Raw genomic sequence first — 21112 nt, forward strand, 5'->3', positions numbered from 1 at the left:
CCGAGACATTACAACAAATTTGTTTACGTTCTAACAAGCTTGTCTGACAAATAAGCAGTAAGCTGACACTTAACAAATTAAAGGAAGCCTAATAAGTGTAAGACATAATTAAAACTTTAATAAAGGCTTATTATCTTTACGTATTTGATTTACTAATAACAAGCTGGTTGAACGAGAACTGTCCACCAGCCATAATACATTCTTCCTTAAAGCCTTTTTATCCACTTCTCCGAGGCTGTGGGTCCCACAACGAGTGGTATTGATCAATAACAACACTGTGCTAACCAAGGATTCGAACCCATTTTGTACTGGCCTACCTCATGGTAAGCGAGAACCACATGACGCTTTAAACCACAAGACCACCCAACCCTACAAGTATGGCGCAGCCAGCACACAGCTAGCTGTTGGGCCGCCATCCGAGGGTATAAGGAGGTGTGGGAGCTTCTAAGCTAATTTCATTCTCATCCCTGTTTGGTGTACTAGCCTCAAGAGCAGCATTTATATATTATGGTCCTGTGGTTTAAAGCGTCATGTGGTTCTCGCTTACCATGAGGCAGGCAAGTACAACATGGGTTCGAATCCTTGGCTAGTGTAGTGTTGTTATTGATCTATACCACTCGCTCGTGGTTACAATAATATATAAATGTTGCTCGTGAGGCTAATACACCAAACAGGGATGAGAATGAAATTAGTTTCTGGAAGTAGGTCATACCCAAAGAGATGTGTTAGTAGTAGTAGTAGTCGTGACGGTTGTGTGCATGTAACAAAATTAAGATGGCGAAACGTCTACAATAAAGATACCCAGATGTTGCACATGTGTCTTAATTTCATCTTGCCGGTATACCATTCTTGTACAACTTGTCAGACACTGAAACATCATGGAATCTTGATTCTGAGGACATGCACACAATCTTCACGACTACTACTACTACTACTACTAACCCATCTCTTTGGGTAGGACCTACTTCCACTGGGGAATCCCACTTACCAGTGACTATGCCCTCGTCTGCTACACGTCCCCTTTCCACCTGACGTTAGTATATAAGCGCCAGGCTCCTTGCTTCTGCTTCATAATCTCCACGACTATGGTGCTCTTCGCACCAACTCCAAGGTTGAGGGACTGATTACCTCGTCTTCCGTATATAGTTGTACTGCCTTCAAATTATGTTCTGGAATTTGTATTGATAAAGCCAATGGATGGCGAAACGTCTACAATAAAGATACCCAGATGCTGAACATGTGTCTTAATTTCAGTAGTGTCTTCTCCAACCCAAAGTCAACAAAGACCCTAATCTTCCTCTGCTTCCTAGAGATTTCGCCAGCCTGATTGAACTCTGCATAAGCTTTAAGTATTTCTCTTCCTGCAACAGTCTCTAGAGGTAAACATGTTGGAAGAATATGAGATCTAACCTCAGCGCCGTCTTCGTGAACTTTTACATAAAGCACTTGGAAACCGAACTCCTTGCCAAAAATATCCACAACAATATCACATGGATAATTCAAACAAATATGTGATAGAATTAAACCAAGCCAGTCGCTCGCAAGAGGCAGGTCAGTTAAGTTTTCCCCAGTCCCCTACACGAATAACCACCTCATGCCTATAAAACCAGAGGAAGCTACCACCACCTAGCAGGAAGCCACCACTATCAACCAAGCAAACTGAAAGACACAAATTCAATTGACGTGGCCAGAAGCCAAAGAGCGGATAACTTTCGCAGTTACCTTGAGGCTGCGGTCCCTGTCATTATTCATTCTCTCCCATGATAGTTTCTCTGCTGTGTCTGAATGTGTTTCATTTATGAGACGCAGGAACTAGGAGGCTATGAGAGAAGTCACCAGCATGGACGGCAGGATAATTATATAGGTGCACCTGAAGGAAGGAAGCAGTGATAGGATACAGATACGTGAGAAACTCGAAGTTATAACTATGAAATAGACATAGAGTGGTAGATGGAGATATTTGGAATACACATGGATCGATAGACATGGAATAAACATGAAGGGATAAATATGAGACAGAGATAGGAGAACATAAATAGGACTGACAAGAAGTTATAGAAATGGGACAGACATAGAGGGCTATATGCTAATGATTTAGAAGCACAGATATCTGAAATACACAGGGATCGATAATATGGAATAACCTTGAAGGGATAAATATGAGATAAAGATAAGGGAACACAAATAGGACTGACACGACGTTATGGCAATGGGACAGACATGGGGGTTACATGCTAAAGATTTAAAAACACAGATAAGGGTAAATACGAAGTGATTACTATGGAATAAAGATAGGAGGATAGATGTGAACACTTGTGGAGAAGAGATATTAAAAAAATGTTCAGTAATCGCGTGAAGCTAAAGCTGCACATGTTTACAAAAGCTTAAGTGAGGACACAAAAAAAAAAAAAAAGAATCGGAGGAGCATTCCACGTAAGCAGGAGTGGGATCTAATAGGAAACCAACATTCCAGAAACCGGATGATTACCAAAACACAGATGGGAAGTCTTAGAACTTTACCCGACTTTGCATTAATTGCCATTTTCCTAAGAACTTTTATTTGACCAGCGTCAAGCCACTGCGGTATTACACACGGGGTTTATTTATCCCTGTTTGAATTAAAAAGACAATGACTTCTTTCTCTGCTTTTTTTTTTTGTCCCCAAATTGTTCTGGTCCAGTGTTACGGAGCCGGAATCTTTTGTCCGCTGCTAGGAAGTGAATTTTTTTTTTTTTGATATATGTATGGATACTTAATGTTAGGTTTATGCTTGATGCCAGTGACCTTGCTATTTACCGACAGCTGCTGAAAATGATAAGACAAATATTTATTATGCATTTTAATTACACGTTTATATAAATACTTTATGAAAGGTATGTTATTAATGTGTAACACTGAGTGAGCGGGAGGAAAGTGTTGTGGGCGTTGTATACTAAATATTTGCCAACAAGCTTGGGCAAGGCCTAGACTTTTAGGCTACTTGCCGAGACAGCCCTCCCTTACCTCTCAATTTCTTGTGTCGTGGGCGCCTGTCATTAACCAGGGAAGTAGGAGAGGTACATTTTCATTGTCTCTTTAGATACAAAGCCTCACTCGCTAACCTTTTCTTACACTATCATTTGGTGTACTGTTTCTGAGAGCCTTGGTTGTCTAGGCACCATGTCATTTGAGTCGATTTTGTTTCTGGTAGTGTGAACTCTATCGTTTTAATTACATTGTTGCCTCAGCCCAGAGAGACAGAATTAGTTTTTTGAGAGACTCGCTACGCGTCGGCTGGCTCGTTGTACGAGTACAGTGGCTCCATAATACACCTTATTTTCACCAAAACGTATCTCACATTGTCACTAGACTTTGTGTCAATACCTTGTCATGTTTGGACACTCTAAGAAAATGTTGTCTGCATACTTGGTCGTGTGCGAACTTTGTGTTCTGCTCTTTTGTACTTAGCCGTTGTGAGTGTATGGGAAGTTTCCTGTTTGTTTAGTCTGTGGAAATGTTTTTAGTGTTTTCTGTTTTCGAACTAATTTTCTGACATATATCATGTCTGAATCTAGAAAATGCACATTTATTGCAGCCATACAGGAGTTTTGACTCATTTATCTCGTGCAGCTTTACTGTATATTAACACATGTACGGGTTTATAGGACTGCATTGTGTGAAGGAGATATACATCAGATTTTATAGACTATTTGTAGTAAAAAGCTTAACATTGCCTGTCTATGAATATATCATAATTTTCTCACGACCTTATTCATTCATTTTTATGATTTTAAACTTTGAGATGTTAGGCTATATTACGAACACAGGTGTAGTCTACTGGCCTGCACACCTGGCTGTACACCCACTTAGGAAAGAGCAAAAAGGCAGCAGAGGGAGTAAATATTTGTATTTCCTTCAAACAGTAATCAGGAAGGTACAAAAAAAAAAAATACGGCCTATGTGTAATATATATATTCAGCTATGTACAATAGGGCAAATGCAAGCAAGAGTCATGGTGAGAACCATAGTGACCAGACTTGAAGGTAAGTCTGCCATGGATGATTCATGAGTGTACCACATCGCTTCACAACTTTGGTGGGGTTCCATGCGACTGGCTGGTTAAACCAAGGTACTAGCATAACGACGAGGGTCCCTCCTCAATACACTCTTAGCATCTGGTTCACTGGTCGGGAGGGCATGCCTATATGTGTGTGTAGCATACGCCAATAAAATGTAAAATACTCTTAACATGCTACAGCCTACAACAAACCCCGCTTTGGAAACAGGTGAGCATGTCTCACAGCCAAGAACTATAAAATCGGAATTTTCTCTTTGCCCTGAACTACGACGGCGGAATCGCCCGTGCCCGTGTTGTGAAGGCTGAATCTTCTTCGCCTAGTATCCGAAATGTATCTCGCCAAGTGTTACGAGGCAGGAATTTTCCTCTCAAATGCTACGGAGCCAGAAACTTGCCTGGTGCTTCAGAGCAAGAATCTTCCTCAACGGTTGCTACGGAGTAAGAATGTTTCTCACTTGGCACTACGGAGCTTGAATCTTATCGCCTAGTACTACCAACCAGAATTATCCTAGTCCATTTCCGGAACATTTTCCACTCGATGTCACTTAGCCAAACTTCTTTTTTTTTTAAACTGGTATGCAGAATATTTCTCTTTTTTTGGTGCTACAGTATCAGAATCTTCCTCGCCTGGTGTTACGGAGCCATAATCTTCCTTAACTAGTGTTACGGAGCCAGAATCTTTTTCACTGTGCTACGGCGCCAGAATCTTCCCAGCAGAGATAGCCGGTAATTAGGCCATCAGAGCTCTTCCAGCTGATGTGGTGGGAGGGTCGCCCATGAAGGAGGAGGAGCGATCAGGCGGAGGATTACTGAGCATCAAAGCCCAGCGCAGCGAGAGGGAAATTATTCACTCTCGGTTCAATTAAAAACTCCTGATTTTTATCTTCTTCATAAAAACTTCAGAAAATAACTCCGTGCGATTTTTTTTAGGTAATATATTTATCCTTCTGGAAGAACATACATATATCACATTCGTCGCCGTTGCTGTAGATCTGTATGCCTTACTATCTCTTTTTCGTATCTTCATCATAATTATCATTCATCTATACTGTCGCCAGCATTTTTCCTGTCCTGTAATAATTACCTATTAAACTCAGAGATCTTAATTTCACATATCAATTCCTTCAGCCTTGATGGAGGATAGTCTATTTCTTAGCCTAGAGCAAAGACATGAGTCCAGAGAAGCCAGTGAGGTGTAGCAGATGGAGATGTCACAGGTGAGTGGGGCCCCTCTAATGGAAATAAGTCACATTGAATAATTATAAGCAAGATGGCTGAACACATCCCTTGTACCAAGGTGCCATGGTGTTGCTGTGTTAGACAAGTGTCATAATATAAATAGTTTACAATACCATCAACTTGATGAGCAAGACTTACATGCAGCACTCGGGTATCTTTATTATCGAGACGTTTCACCAGCGCCTCAAGCTTCTTCAGTCGAATACAAGTGACTGTAACACTGGAGACAGCAGAAATAGAAGGTAATTTTGAGATGATCAGCCTTGATGGAAGGTCGTCAGTACACGGGATGTTTTTTCCAACAACTGTTTTGCATGAGTTACTTCCACTAGTGGGCCCCGCTCACCTGAGACATCTCCAGCTGTTACACTTCACTTCTAGCTTAATTATATAAGACTGCTACAGGGTAGGGATTGACCACCACCTATAAAGGCTGAGGGACTGATAACCTTAAAATGATCTCACTTCCACTTGTACCGTCTCCAATTTTACTATCATCGTATTCTACTGAAGAAACCTGCTGTGGAAGCAAAGTGTTTCATTAACTTGTCGTTATTATATAACATTTATAATATAAAGGGGGTATAAATCAGTTCCTTGGATCAAGAGTACCTTGCATCAAGGGACTTTCCTTGAGGGAAATTAGTGCAGTAATTCATAAAGGCGACAGAGACTTTTGAAACGCCAACAGTAAACGAGAGACCCAGGAGCACAAGGTACAATAACATGCGTAATTATTTTTTTGTCACTGTCGCTATCACGCATTTTTCTCTCTTAGCTAAAGTGATTTTCAGAAGTTGACTAAGACGATGAGCTGCGCACAGTTCTTAGGGAAATCGAGGTAATCAGGTGTGATCTGAGGAAATGGAGAGTAGCTCCAGTTCTTTGGAACAAGAGCCATTCACGAACGAGGCACCCATCCTTCGATGATGGGGTAATAGGGAAAAAATAGCAAGAGTTATTATTACATACAGAGAGAAGCACATGTTAAAGCGACGAAAGAGAAAATAAACAGGTAAACGTTTGACGAGAAAAGATGAATTGGTAAGAGGAATTTATAATGAAATTTATTTTAATTATAATTTATTATTATCGTCATTTTAAGTGCTAAACACTAAAGGATTATAAAGCGATCCACATACTTCCCAGAGCGCCGGAGTAGCTACTTTGTTGGGCACTCCACTTACATCCTGTGGACGGTAGCGGCTACTTCATTGTGTACCCTATATCCCGTGGACAATGGCAGCTACTTTACTATGCACCTCGAATTTATCGTGTGGACGGTAGCGCAAGACTATATGAATACACAAAAGACCTCGGGACTGGGACTCAAAAGGGTTAGCAGTTCATCTCGATAAATGTTTACAAATTGTATATCACCAGCTACTAGGATATTTGGGATATTTCATAAAAATATCTGATATCTTATTCTCGTTAACAAATTACCTTGACACATAGATTAGTATATCCTCAATAAGTAGACATATAAGTATAGATGTTCAAGTGACTACAAGACTGACCACACACTTGCGTTTAGCATGATCATCGTCTGTGCATATACCAAACTGCCAGAAGTATTTGTAAGCAAGTCTGTCTAGCTAGTACACCAAACGAATATCTTTACGTACATTGAAATATGCTTGAATCAAGTAACTGAAAGTTATCTAGAGTATAGGAAGAGGATGCCAAGTCAACCTCAGAAGAAAGAATGTCGACTGAGATGGAGTCTAAAACCCGGGAGTCGAGTGGTAGACAATGGTAGAGTACTGAGCGACCAGTGGTAGACAGTGGTAGAGTACTGAGCGACGAGTAGTAGACAGTGCTAGAATACTGACGGACGAGTAGTAGACAGTGGCAATGTATTGAGGGACGAATAGTCGAGCTACGTGGAGTCTGAAGCTCGGTGGTGTGGAATGACGAGAGGCTGATCCAGCCTAAAGCCCTGGATCAGCATGCCCTCATCCACGTGACGCGTATGTGAACATGCGGATGAGCGAAGATCCTATGGTGAACGCAAGGGTCGCCCTCGTCATGAGACCCTAAAGGTAGGTAAAGAGTACCCCCCTTCCCCAATACACCTTACCTTCTTGGAAGAGAACGTGGTGACAGAATAAAGGATGAATTGTGAACGGTGACGAAGGAGGAAACGAAGTGCTTCAGTGTTCTCTATCACCCTCTTACTTATCAGTAACATTTTTCTTTCTTCCCGTTTTATTTTATAATTATTATTATTATTATTATTATTATTATTATTATTATTATTATTATTATTATTATTATTATTATTATTATTATTATTATTATTATTATTATTGGTCGTTTTCCACCGAGGCAGGGTGACCCGAGAAAGGAGAAACACTTTCATCATACATTCTATCACTGTCTTGCTACGAATTCTCTGCGTTACATTCACACAGCACATTACCCTTAGACACGACTTATCCACTGCCACCAGCCTTTTCCTTGTTACATCATTCACCACCCATGCTTCACACCCATATACGAGCGTTGGTACTACTATACTTTCACACATTGTCCTCTTTTTCTTCCATGGATAAAGTTCTATGTCTCCACAGACTCCTTAGTGCTACACTCGCCTTTCTCCCCCCTTATAAATTCTAAGACACACCTCGTCTTTCATAGACTCGTCTGCTGACAAGTTCACTCCAAGAATCTAAATATATTCACTTCCTCCATACTCCCTCCAATCTGATATACAATCTTTCATTTTACCTAATTTGTTTATCCTCATCATGGAGAAGGTTCTCTTAGCCCAGCCTGATGCCAAACTTTTCTCGAATGCTAGTCTTGTCGATCTTATAAACTCTTAGACGATGCTGGTGAAGGGTTCTTGATCCATGGAATTGGATCACTCCCTCACTACATCAAACCTGATTAACTCCTACTCCTCTTATTTCATCGGCGCCGTACGGCTCGTGAGCGCAGACAAGTATTTATGGGCATGTAAAAAAAAAACGATGATTTTATCAGGATCTGAGAGTCTATCCACTCGTTATATCACTCCAAGACCTTCACAGGTACAGGTGGTTTGATCTGAAGGTTAGCATCTTTCTTGTTCAAGAGAAGCTGGGAAATCAGAAAACGGATGAAATTATATTGCATATATTGCAAGTAATATTCGAAGTACAGCCAGTTGTATATGTACTCATCAAACTATATCCACATGTGCTCATAGGGATAGATGGTCGCGGTCCCTCAACTCTTTCAACATCAGTCGTCTCGGGTGATACATTCCGAGTCCCAAGAGTTTTGTCGGATTTGCATTTGATTTTATGTATGAAGTTTACGTCTACTACTTCATCCCCTGCTGCGTTCCACTGCCCCACTGACCTCAGGCTAAAGAAGTTGCTCATATCTCGTTCGCTTATACAAATGTTTAGTTTGTATTTACGTCCCCTTGTCCTGGTCTTACCCCTTTTCATATTGATTTATCTCCTTTTACGTCTGAGTAACTTTTACATTGTTGCTATGTCCTCTCGAGATTTCAGTTTTCCAATATGCTGATTTGTATCCTTTAGCACTATGTTGTTCAAGATCAAGCTTTATCAAGTCTTGATAATGCTTTCTTTTATACGGAGCATCTTGATTTGTCATTCTCTTTTGCCCCTACCACTTCAGACCTACCTAGTAAGCTTCCAAAAATATAAGGTAGAAAATATCCATCCATGTAGGTACTGCCATTCTTTCTCATGAGTGTGAAAAGCAAATCCTTTCGGGGGTTGCTTGTTTTTACTTCTTGCACCATGATCCCTGGAACCATTAGCACTGTTCTTCTCTTCAGTAAAGTTTCCCAAAACACAGCCAATCTCGTGAATTTCAACAGACATTGAGACTCGAAGAGCAGCTATTTCCACGTGGTGAATTCTTGGTATTTTGGATGACTGATGATAGATAATCAGTCATACGAAATTTCTGAGAGCTGCTCACAGTGTACACGTTAACTGTATCTGGACAATATGTACACTGCCTAAGATTATATATTAATGAATCTCGTTCCACAGGCTCTGTACGATTCCCAAGAGTTTCGTACTCACCAGGTAATATAATTATAATAATTTACGATAGTGAATATTAATTGCGTTATAAGTCTCACGTTTCATGTAATCTTATTTTAAACAAAAAACATTAATAATATACTTTAAATAATACGATAAGTGTTTGTTTCGCGCTTAATGCAGCTCTTCATAACACATGATCGCTGTAAAAGCTGCAGAAAGACGTGATTGACTCAGGATATATCCGTAGGTAAGAGCAGTTCCGGGGCCATGAAAACAGACATTCAGCGTTGGTGTTATTTATGAGCCAGTGCTGGTGTGTGGCCAGGCACTCTTAGACCGATAAAACTTTCATATTACACAAGAGGAAAACATTTTCTTACCGTCCCTGGACACTACCAAGGCATTCAGCACAAATATTTTAGAGAGTGACACAAAGGCTAAGTTGCGAATGGGTCGACACATTTCGAGTGTTTAGTGCTCACAACGCAGCCAACTGCATAGTTCCTGTCGGAAACAGCAAATGTAATGGTTACCAAACACAGCAGTAACTAGTCTGGCAAGTAGAAGTAATAATATTAATGCTAATAATACTTTATTTCCATATTATGGAAATCCAGTGGATATGTAGAGCATTTCAAGTATTATAAGCATTTCCTGTCTATTACTTGTGCCATACCTATGACCGGTTTCGAGAATTCTTCTATTCTCTAAGCCCTGCCAGATGCCAGGCTTTTGACTTACTAGTCAAAAAAGGCTGTTACTGTCAGCAGCCTACAGGCGCAGACGACAGTGACAACCTCGCGGCTCTGGCATTTGCACAAGTTGCTGATCCAGTTTCCTCTTCGTAAACTTCTACGATTTTTACTCCCCCCACAAGATTTCAAGGGAGTTTTTTTTTGACGCCGGCGAGGTACTCTTGGTCCAAGGAATTGAATGGGATATCACCTTCCTTGGATCGAATCTATACGACCCATGAGAGTTTGGAGCTCCCTCTTCTCATCCCCACGTAAATGAAATAATCCATGTTAAATTTTCAGTATGGGAGATAATAATGAACTAAATAAATGAATTTATAATTATACTTATGAGGAAGCACTAACCAATGTCCGAAGAATGAGAGGTAATTAAGTTTGATCCAAGGAAGGGGAGACTAGTTCTTATTCCTTGGATCAAGCGCACTTTACCGGCACAAATGCAAGGCATCCCCACTCTGTCTTACGGTAAACTAGGACAGTATATGAAAATAGATACAAAAAAGGTGACTGGTGATCTATCACCTGATTACTTCCACAAGAGTTACAAGGATAAATTGCTAATCGATTATGTTGACGTTTTATTATGATAATGTAACAAAAGTATCGTCACTGTAAAAATTTATTACACTGAGAAATTATTTGGAGTTGTTGGCTTCATTATATTTTCATTTTTCTTAAAACGGCTTTACCTCCATTTCTCATGATGTATTTTCTGAGCTGTGTGTGCTTAGGCAGCGCATCAATAAGCACAATTACAGTAACTAGGAAGCCGTTTCCATGAAAAAACAGGAAAAATTAAGTTTATAAATGAAAAATCCTCTAGTTAGTTTAACACTAGGCGACAAATTTTAGCTCCACTCTGGGTAAAGTATCCTATAGAATTCTTGTTGAGCTACCAATGAATACACGCTATTTCGAAAGGTAAAAATGAGTTCTTCTTTCTCCAAAATGGTCATCCACGTAAGAAAAGTGTCACGAAGACTTAGTATCAGAAACTTGGAAGAAGATTGCAAAAGTCAGTTGGGATGCTGTCAAATCAACTTTTTGAAATTAGGGATGAAAACTTCAGCATTTGAATTTAAAAGCAGTAAATAATTGTAAGTAGTAGGAATGAAAAACAATATATAATTTACGGTATCAAAAATATGAAATAATTTAAATTATAGTTACAGTTAAAATTAAATATAATTAAATCAAACGGAATGCAAGAAAATGTAGTTGCAAGAATGGAAACCATAAAATATAAAATAAAAAAATTCCTCGGAAACTATTGACAGTGCGGCAAAACAAGTGCGAGATTCATAATGAGGTCAACCTAATTAACAAAGATAAGCAGAAAATTAACCAACAAAGCATGTTTATACAGCATGTAATTATACCACGACAGTTTCAGCATCAAGCAAGGCCAGTAAAAACCAATTGTTTGTAACAACATTTCCCTCATGTCACTTTCCCTCCAGTAGGATACCTTGATGCCGGTGAATAGTTCTTCATCCAAGGAACTGAAGCTACCTTACCTTTCACTGTATGAAGCTTGATTACCTCTTTATCAGGTTCTCTGTGATTCCAACAGGTTTAGTGCTTCCCCTTGAAAACAATAAAATTAATAATATTACGTCCCTTGTACCTGTGTTGTCGAGAGAAACCTGGGAATAAACACGCTCCAGCAACCACACCAGTATTTAGATGGAAAAAGACATAATTACATTCATTTAGGATACACTGAAGGCGTTTCGGTCCTGGGACCTTGATCACTTCAAATTCGAGATATATTTCATTTGATGATATGTTTCCACCCAACTGTTACTACTTCTGGTGGAAAATATGAAAGCCACATCCAAAAGCCATAAAACCATTATAATACAGTCGTTCCACTTTAGCGAAACTTCACAGTAAAGGCTTACGCTATTGTGTGCCTTCTCATCCACGACCCCATCTTTCACTTCCTACTCGAATTTTCAAAATTTACTTACCCAACAAGCATAGGTACAAATTTATCACATAAAAACATTAAAAAAATAAATTAGTAACTAATTTTTGTCACATCAAATTTGGAATATAAAAATGGAAAGAGAATGTATAAAGCCAAGTATGGCACCTGGTAAAATACACGTAATTCTTTTCCATTAACGAGATATGGCGTGGACACAGGGGCTACATAACAGTATTTCATCAGTTTTTGACTGCATAAGTCAGCCACTTGCATACCAGAGGTGTTAATTTTGTGTTTAGGGTTAACATGTCCTTTGAATTTAAGCTACAGTGGCTAACTTCTCTATGTATATGTCATTAGTCAAAATACACTTGGCTTGTATCACAAGCACTGTCAGATACACAAATAACCCGCACATAGAAGAGAGGAGCTTACGACGACGTTTCCGTCCGACTTGGACCATTTACAAAGTCAGAGATTTTAACAATACTTCTTAGAGAATTTTGTTACGATGCTTTAAGTATTGGCTATATAAAATGATTTCGAGGTATATTTTAAGTCTTATCACAAGAAAATAATCCTTACGAACAGCAATACATGCAGTGAAGCAAGAATACAAATGCTCTGTTTTGCCTGCCCAGTTATCAAGTGATGTTCACCGATATAAATTAAAATTTTCACCCAAATGACCGACTTAATACTATCGTTATTATAAGATGTTAGGTAGTTATGTACAAGAATTTCATAGAATCATCCAATACAAATATTTTTGAAAATTGATATATAAATTTAAGTCGAGGCTCGCTTACCAGTGACCCTTTGGTAATTTATTAGCGTTTGTCCGATCTAGGTAAGAACCTTAAAAACATCACCCGTTACTCTACCTCTCTGTGAATGAAGTGTTTCCCACTTTATCTGTAGAGTTTCTTAAAAATTGTGAAGAAATGTGTCATAACCCATGAATACGAATGGAATAATAACAGTAATAATAATAATAATAATAATAATAATAATAATAATAATAATAATAATAATAATAATAATAATAATAATAATAATAATAATCTCTATTTCTACAAGTATATGTACAAGGTATATACAGGCTTAGCTGACATCAATGACATAATACTGCATAGAAAAAACCCTTGTTATGCAGAGCACCGCTGGCAGATTAGGCCAAATTTGTCTCCAGGATGCAACCCACACCAGTCGACTATCACCCAGGTAACAATTTAACTGATAGATGAGCATGGTCAACAAGCACCTTAAGGAAACACGTCCTAATGTTTCCACCCGTACAGGGGATCGACCCCGGACGTTAGTTTGTGAGCTGAGTGGGCTAGCACTCCACTGTAACATGCGCCCTATAAAGCCAGAAGTCCCTTTCCCAACCTGACACGAGCATGTTACAGCAAATGTGAAAATTATAGCTATTCCATTGAGTCAATAGCCTAATCAGTTCAAATTATTTCCAATATATATATGTATAACCAAGAGAGAATTAAAATAAAATACGTTGAATAAATGTACATTAGTTAACAGGAGATACACAGTACATTCGCAAAGAGCTTTAATATCTTGGTAAACAATAGTTTTTTCTAACTAGAACAAAAGAGCTTTCAATCAAACTGATATTGTAGACACATCCACTTAATTAACAGACTCCGGTAGCTCTAAGACTGAAAAGGTAAAAAAATAGACAGTTCTGGTGTGAAATATAACAGTACCAGACCAATATGGTACTGTGTGTAGGACAGGTATAGAGGCCAGTATGTCAAGGATCGTGCTGGTGTTCCTGCGCAGGGACTAGCCTGTACGCAAGTACTCCTGCTGAAGGACTAGCCTGCATGCAGGAGCTCCTGCTCAGGAACTAGCCTGCATGCAAGTACTCGTGCGCAGGGACTAACCTGCATGCAGGTGTTTCTGCTCAGGAACTAACCTGCACGCAAGTGCTCCTGCTCAGGAACTAGCCTGCACGCAGGTGCTCCTGCTCAGGGACTAGCCTGCATGCAAATGATCCTGCTCAGGGACTAGCCTGCACGCAGGTGCTCCTGCTCAGGGACTAGCCTGCATGCAAGAGATCCTGCTCAGGGACTAGAATAAAATTATTCTCTGAGTTTACTACTCCCAGAATGTGAGGGAGCTAGGGTATTCCTCTCTGGTGTTTTCACTAGACAACTAACATTATTTGCCATGGTGGTGTAACGGTCAAGAGTATCAAGAGTTCAGGTGGCTTCCTGCGAGACTGCCTCAGGTTTCGGCTTCTAGTCTCGGCAAGTTGCAGTATTGTTTTTTGCTTTAAGCCACTTGTTGCCGTGTTTGCACTAATATATATAATATATATATATATATATATATATATATATATATATATATATATATATATATATATATATATATATATATATATATATATATATATATATATATATATATATATATATATATATATATATATATATATATATATATAAATAAATAAATATATATATATATGTATACATATATATATATATATATATATATATATATATATATATATATATATATATATATATATATATATATATATATATAAACTGCCGAATAGGTAAAACTGATAAATTTTCTTTTATACGTTTAAAGATATATTTGTTTTCATTTATGTTGATGAAAAAATTAATAATTTTGTACCAAAAGAACCTCAGTAAACTTACCTAAGCATATTATAACCAGCGCAATTTAATTTAGCCAAATCGAACTAAATATATTTTAGATATATTTGCAATAATTTAATAATAAACACAATGAAATATATTTTTCTCGTTAGGTTCGGAATGATTTTTTACAAAATTATTGCATACACAAATTTTTGCTTGCCTTATTCAGATAGAAAAGGGTTGCTGTTTAAGCCAAAATCGCAAGTTTTACCTATTAAGCACGATATATGTATATATATATATATATATATATATATATATATATATATATATATATATATATATATATATATATATATATATATATATATATATATATATATATATATATATATATATATATATATATATATATATATATATATATAACATGCCAGTGCCATCACTGAATGGGAGACTCTTGCTGCTCCAGCACCAAACCCTAGTGCAGCACTGGCTCATAATCAAGCTGGGATGGCCCGATCGCTGAAAAGATGCTTGCCAACATGCTCAGGGCTGCAACATCAGATATGGAGACTGCCCGTCTCCAAGCTGTGAGCCCACCTCACTCCGGGGACTTCCTCCAAACAGTTCCCATATCGGCAATGGGAACGCGACTCAACCCTAAGACCCTCCATATTGCAGTGGCTCTGCGCCTTGCTGCCCCAATTCACACAGAATATACGTGTATTTGCAGCGAAGCGCAAGCAGACCAATACGGTCTACATGGTCTTAACTGTTCCAAAACCAAGGCCTGGCATGCAAGACACAATGAGGTCAACGACATCATAAAGAGAACCCTTGCTGCAGCTGGATGCCCAGCCGAGAGGGAGCCCCGATCACTAGCAGCCAACAATACCCACAACCCAGCAAACCGCCCCGACGGGATCACCATCTATCCTTGGAAGAATGGCAAGCTCTTAGCATGGGACTATACCTGTGTGTCCACACTGGCTGACACCTATATCTATCACAGTGTTGGGCGACAGGGAGAAGCTGCTGACCACAGGGAGGAGTACAAAATCAGCAAGTACAGGGACATAAGCCAACAGTATCAATTTGTCCCAGTGGGATCAGAGACCTTGGAATCATGGGGGAAAAATGCCACTCGTTTCCTTAATGAATTGGGTTCCAGACTCATCGACACCACCAGGGACCCAAGGGCAGCCACTTTCATGTTCCAGCGCCTCAGAGTGGCCATCCAGAGGGGAAATGCTTGCTGCATACTTGGCTTGCGTCCGGCTTCGGAGGAGCTGGAGGAGATTAATGATCTTTAATACATTGTACCATTGTACAATGTTTGTGTTTTTCTGTAAATGTATTCTGTTTATTAATAAATGTTCACATAGAATGTAAAATATAGGGGGGTGGTTGGAGAAGAAAATATTCAGACCGTTCCGGGGAGAACCCTGAGGTACGTTTATTGTCTTCTCTGAGGATGAGGGTCCCCATTCCAGCTATAGTGGTACTTCCATATATATATATATATATATACATATATATATATACATACATATATACATATATACATATATACATATATATATATATACATACATATATACATATATACATATATACATATATACATATATACATATATACATATATACATATATATATATACATACATGTATATATACATACATTATTATTATCACACTGGCCGAGTCCCACCAAGGCAGGGTGGCCCGAAAAAGAAAAACTTTCACCATCATTCACTCCATCACTGTTTTGCCAGAAGGGTGCTTTACACTACAGTTTTCAAACTGCAACATTAACACCCCTCCTTCAGAGCGCAGGCACTGTACTTCCCATCTCCAGGACTCAAGTCCGGCCTGCCGGTTTCCCTGAACCCCTTCATTAATGTTACTTTGCTCACACTCCAACAGCGCATCAAGTATTAAAAACCATTTGTCTCCATTCACTCCTATCAAACACGCTCACGCATGCCTGCTGGAAGTCCAAGCCCCTCGCACACAAAACCTCCTTTACCCCCTCCCTCCAACCTTTCCTAGGCCGACCCCTACCCACCTTCCTTCCATTACAGACTGATACACTCTTGAAGTCACTCTGTTTCGCTCCATTCTCTCTACATGTCCGAACCACCTCAACAACCCTTCCTCAGCCCTCTGGACAACAGTTTTGGTAATCCCGCACCTCCTCCTCACTTCCAAACTACGAATTCTCTGCATTATATTCACACCACACATTGCCCTCAGACATGACATCTCCACTGCCTCCAGCCTTCTCCTCGCTGCAACATTCATCACCCATGCTTCACACCCATATAAGAGCGTTGGTAAAACTATACTCTCATACATTCCCCTCTTTGCCTCCAAGGACAAAGTTCTTTGTCTCCACAGACTCACCCTTTTCCCCTCATCAATTCTATGATTCACCTCATCTTTCATACACCCGTCCGCTGACACGTCCATTCCCAAATATCTGAATACATTCACCTCCTCCACACTCTCTCCCTCCAATCTGATATCCAATCTTTCATCACCTAATCTTTTTGTTATCCTCATAACCTTACTCTTTCCTGTATTCACTTTTAATTTTCTTCTTTTGCACACCCTACCAAATTCATCCACCAATCTCTGCAACTTCTCTTCAGAATCTCCCAAGAGCACAGTGTCATCAGCAAAGAGCAACTGTGACAACTCTCACTTTATGTGTGATTCTTCATCGTTTAACTCCATGCCTTTTGCCAAGACCCTCCTCGCATTTACTTCTCTTACAACCCCATCTATAAATATATTAAACAACCATGGTGACATCACACATCCTTGTCTAAGGCCTACTTTTACTGGGAAATAATTTCCCTCTTTCCTACATACTCTAACTTGAGCCTCACTATCCTCGTAAAAACTCTTCACTGCTTTCAGTAACCTACGTCCTACACCATACACCTGCAACATCTGCCACATTGCCCCCCTATCCTCCCTGTCATACGCCTTTTCCAAATCCATAAATGCCACAAAGACCTCTTTAACCTTATCTAAATACTGTTCACTTATGTGTTTCACTGTAAACACCTGGTCCACACACCCCCTACCTTTCCTAAAGCCTCCTTGTTCATCTGCTATCCTATTCTCCGTCTTACTCTTAATTCTTTCAATAATAACTCTACCATACACTTTACCAGGAATACTCAACAGACTTATCCCCCTATAATTTTTGCACTCTCTTTTGTCCCCTTTGCCTTTATACAAAGGAACTATGCATGTTCTCTGCCAATCCCTAGGTACCTTACCCTCTTCCATACATTTATTAAATAATTGCACCAACCACTCCAAAACTATATCTCCACCTGCTTTTAACATTTCTATCTTTATCCCATCAATCCCGGCTGCCTTACCCCCTTTCATCTTACCTACTGCCTCACGAACTTCCCCCACACTCACAACTGGCTCTTCCTCACTCCTACAAGATGTTATTCCTCCTTGCCCTATACACGAAATCACAGCTTCCCTATCTTCATCAACATTTAACAATTCCTCAAAATATTCCCTCCATCTTCCCAATACCTCTAACTCTCCATTTAATAACTCTCCTCTCCTATTTTTAACTGACAAATCCATTTGTTCTCTAGGCTTCCTTAACTTGTTAATCTCACTCCAAAACTTTTTCTTATTTTCAACAAAATTTGTTGATAACATCTCACCCACTCTCTCATTTGCTCTCTTTTTACATTGCTTCACCACTCTCTTAACCTCTCTCTTTTTCTCCATATACTCTTCCCTCCTTGCATCACTTCTACTTTGTAAAAACTTCTCATATGCTAGCTTTATATATATATATAAATAAATAAATAAATATATATATATATATATATATATATATATATATATATATATATATATATATATATATATATATATATATATATATATATATATATATATATATATATATATATAAGGAGGTCCGCCTCTAGTGCAAATTGTGGGACCCATATCCTCGGAGAAGTGAATAAAAAAGGGTTCAAGGAGAAATACTTGGATTTCTACCTGAAGCCATTTGAAAATTCCACTCACTCTACCACCCCATTTTTTTTACAAATAGGTATATTTTTATTACATGACATATTATACAAGACTTAAAGGATACATTGCCGATACAAATATGGCATATACAGTACATGAGGCTTGAGGTATACATTTCATGTACATATTGCTATGTTTATCACAGATTACAATGCGAAAATCTCATCCAGCTCTGACGAGCTGGAGCTCGTACCCAAGATACAGCTGGTGTTAGCCCTTTGAACTGAAGCGCTGAGTCCCTCGAACAGAAAATTATTCATCCTGGGATCCCTAATTACCCTAACGAGTCTCTTGCTTAGCTTCTTAAAGAACTTAGATGCACTCTTTCACCATGGGCCAAGGGCCTCTGACCCTCTGGGAACAAACATATAATGATGGGCAAGTTCACCATATTTTTAGAGTTTTGGGACTCCCTAAAGCTAGCAGCTACCCTTCCTTCCTGGTGTATTGGAGATAGATATCAGCCAATGTTAATGAACATGTTTAGTCTCACACCACCTGCTTACCGTCTGTCCAGGCTTGAAAGGTGATACCATCTGGACGATTTTGGTTACCATCAGATATGCATTGATGGGGTGGCTTCCTTATTGTTGGGCATGCTGCTGTTGTGAAATGCCTCTTGATGATATTAACCTCTTCCTGATTTTCGGTCTTTCCCTCGGATCTACGGTTAACAATACCATGGCATCTGAATCAGTCTACTGATTCACTGCCATAAATACACCAGTGTTCTGCGAGAATAAGGGCGGAAAGGCGAAGGGTAGCGCCGATGCATATGGTCAGTGAGCCGAGACGTGTGCCAAGGAAGGAGTTGGGAACAGCTAATAGGAAGACCCCTGCATGGTGGGCTCTATCCTTTCCCGACACACTCTGAAGCATTGCTGAGGCTATATTTTCCATCCCAGTGTGATTGTAATTGTTGGGGGCAGCAGGTCTGGTTTCAGAGACAGTTAGATTATCCCAGAGCCTGACTCCGCCTATGAACTTTTGGTCATGAGCTCTAACATTGTCCCAAAGGTGTTCAGGGAGACTCGCCGCTACAAGTCCACTGAATGCAACACATGAGAACAGGAAAGCAGGTAGTGCAATCTATGATTCCTTGAGGACACCAATACCTCCTAGTCTGACTGGAAGTGTAGCTTAGTCCCACTACCCGTCTTCTTGAGTACTTTCGTAAAAATATGCCTCGTGATACTGTTGTATTCATACAGTATAGGGCTATCATACGAGTGTGCACATCTTAAGAAATATCTTAACCTGCGCAGACTCAAGCACTTTGTGAGAAGGTACAAGGCATGTGGATGTCAAGACTGCCTTTTTGTTGTTCCATCCCCCTTAACTTGTCCAGTTTCTTCCTGAGAACTGAGCCAAATTACCTAACATTTCTGGTAATTATAGATTTTTAGCATTAATACAGAGCTATACAAGCATGGAAAAATGATGTGCATGAGTCTAGCACAATATAATGTGCTAATGTATGTAACATGCTCCTGTATGCAGATAAATTTACACATCCTCAGAAGCTCTTCGGTGAGGGAGAAGTTTAGATTAATGCACAGAGACGAGGTAACACGTTCCGTTTTAAATGTTTAGGTCACAAGGAATTATGTAATAATAGTTCATCATGAAAAATATCAAACACACCTAATTTTTATTCATATTATGAATTTTAGTGTATTCTATGGTGCTGATTCTGTTCAGATTTAGCACAAAGTATGTGACCTGTCCTGACAACATATTTGTGTTGCTTAATCCTAGCTGCAACATCCTTACCTATCTGACCAATGTAAAAATGTATTAGAGCATTTGATAATAATTTCATAACATAACTATAATTGGTTGTAATTTTTATAAGAAATTTTTTTTGTAGAAAATCGTTACAATATAACCATAAAATACTTGTACTTTATTGTTTATAATTTGGGGAAATATAAAAAATATCGTTTTTTTTCCCTTAGCATTAATTATTTTTAAACATTAAAAATACTATATGTGGAAATATATTTTCCTCTTATTGCTTTAGTTTCTTGTGTATTATGATTTCATTCATAATGGAAGTCTCAGCGTTTAACGCAATTCTTTACAAGTGTAATTTTAACTTTTAAGTTTATTCTTTCTTGTAAAATACACGTCAGTGTTAGTGCACGTCTTCGTTACAAAATTGAAAATTATGTGTCTGCAGGACCAGACATAATAGTTGCTCAAACATATTATTGTATCTAATAGACTTGTGGGAAAAATGGCAAAATAAATGGTTTTTCTTGTCATGTGTAGTTCGGAAAAATTACGGCGATGAATTCGGGATTAACATTGTAATATTCAGTTTACGCTAATTTTCTGGAAACCCAAAAATTTCATAAGAGACAATAACTCTCTGAT

The sequence above is a fragment of the Cherax quadricarinatus genome, chromosome 16, assembly GCF_038502225.1.
Source record: "Cherax quadricarinatus isolate ZL_2023a chromosome 16, ASM3850222v1, whole genome shotgun sequence".
Classification (NCBI taxonomy): Eukaryota; Metazoa; Arthropoda; class Malacostraca; order Decapoda; family Parastacidae; genus Cherax; species Cherax quadricarinatus.